Genomic DNA, 2,374 nt, shown 5'->3' with positions numbered 1-2,374 from the left:
ATAAACACCACAAAGCAAAACACACAAACATAAAAACCAAAAATGTAAGCAAGTACGACATGTACAGAAGGCTAACAATCAACCACATTTACCAAGAGGATGTGTGGGAGCCAGACCGACTGCACCCAATGCAGGAGGACTCAGAATATAACCGGCGGGAGGGAGCCAGAAAGCCGGCAGGGTTTTGGGTTTGGATAAACCAACATCAACATAGTTAACCAGCAACCTGTCATACGCACGCTGCTCCCGGGGCCCAAGGTCAGCTTGGTCAAACTGTTCCATCCTAGGTTTTGGCTGGTAGAAAGTACGCCGGAGAGGATAATCTTCGGGAACAACCATGAAATAAAAGTGATCCTTCCAATCCTTACAGCTGGAGAGTCGAGGACTTACAGTCTGACATTGATTCTTGGTAAAGATCGTCCACCATCCAGTATCCTTCCCGTCGCGTTTCAGCAAGTGCAGTCTTTTGAAAAGATTGAGGGTCAAGGACCACTGCTTGTATGAAAACAGCCAGGTATATGCAACCAAGTTACGAATAACTATGGGGGATAACTGAACGAGGCCGACATTCCAAGCCCGCAAAACTTTCTCAATGAATGGGTGCAAGGGAAAGCGCAACCCATAGTCGAACATCTTCGTGTACACCACAACATGACCTTCAGGGCAGGCCGACACCGTCTGTTCTTTCTTAGGCACAACAAGCCGATACCCCTCAGGCAACCCCAGAAAGCGACCGCCGACCTCCCAATGCCGGTTGGCATTAGCCTCATCCACGAAATCCCCATCAATCTCAGTAGTAACAGCAGGGGAATCATTCGGCGGTGGAGCCGGTACCAGAAAGGTAGCCGACTCTCCCTCGAAATTCACGTCGGCATCCCAAGCCCCCTCCTCAAACACTTGCTGCAAAATCGCAGCATCTTCCTCATCCTCGTCAGAGTCAGCGATGGGTGGAGCCCTCAGCCCAGGTGACTCAGAATCGGAAGACTCTAGAATGGAGTCGCCGGGAGAAGGGGACTCTAAAATGGAATCGCCGGCGGCCTCACTCTCGTCCACATCATGAACAACAGGCTCTTTACCGGCCCGCCGATTACTGGTAGACGGTTCCGCGTCAGACGGCATCGCCCTAGAAACATAGATATTGCCGATGTTAGTCCCATACTCCCCAAGACCCGAACCGCCAGGTTGGGTAAACTCCCGATAAGAACGCAGGTGGTACCTAACCGCAATCGGGTCTACATCTAGAATCGGCTCTCCAGCCAGCACGTTGTGCTCATTCGGTCTAAGTTCCCTCTCCATTCGAGCCCGCAGACCGTGTAACTGCTGCGAACGAGTAAATTCAGCCGCATTCATTGGTATAAACGGGCCAATAACGGGGTTCCCACCCATAAATTGTGCGAAAGGAGGTGGCGTGTCTGACTTAACCCCCCACCCAGTATACTTAACACTGCTACCGGCCGTTTTCCCATCCATGTTTAACTCAATGCCGGAATCACTACTAGTGTCTGAAATATATATGACATTATCGCGCCCAACCCCGCTATTCATTCCTAGATACCCCCACTCACAAACATGCAAAACAGACGGAGAAAAGCATAACCCGGCAAAAAAGAAGACAAAGCCAGAAACCGTACCTAAATTTGGAAATTCACCAAGAAATTCACCCTCAACAGCAGCACAGTCTCTCAACAACCCAACTGAAAGAATAAACGAGAAAGTCAGACAACCAAACCCTAATAAATACGGGACAACCTATAACACCAAACCAAGTTCGAAACTTACCAAAGAAAAACAACCAAATCCCAACGGACGAAGAGCGGCAGGAAGAGTCGACCACAAAGTGAGAGAAAAGAGAGAGAGAGAGACAAAATTTGGCAGCACAGAGAGGCAAAAGAGGAGAGCGAATTGCAGAGACTAAGGAGAGAGAATGGAAATCGGAAGAAAAGAAAAACAACGGTTATTTAAGGAAAATGAAAAGAAGTTGAAACGACAGGAAATAAATCTGGGCGGTTGAAAGAAAAGCACAACTTCCAACACCCCTAGGATGACCAACACGTGTCACAACCAAACTTTTGAATCTCCCGCCACGCGTAGAGAAGAACTGAACCGTCGCCACGTGCCACTCAAGGGGGCTAGTCGGCCTAAAAAGTCAAGGGGGTTAGTCAGTCTAAAAATTCAAGGGGGCTAGTCATCCTTAAAAGTCAAGGGGGCTAGTCAGCCTAAAAAGTCAAGGGGGCTAGTCAGCCTAAAAAGTCAAGGGGGCTAGTCAGCCTAAAAAGCCAAGGGGGCTAGTCAGCCTACAAACTCAAGGGGGCTAGTTAGCTAAGAGGGTCAAAATGGTCAGTCAGCCAAGAGGTCAAGCGCCAGACATAACCAG

The sequence above is a fragment of the Spinacia oleracea genome, chromosome 1, assembly GCF_020520425.1.
Source record: "Spinacia oleracea cultivar Varoflay chromosome 1, BTI_SOV_V1, whole genome shotgun sequence".
In the NCBI taxonomy this organism is placed as follows: Eukaryota; Viridiplantae; Streptophyta; class Magnoliopsida; order Caryophyllales; family Amaranthaceae; genus Spinacia; species Spinacia oleracea.
Note: the sequence above shows the minus strand (reverse complement) of the source record.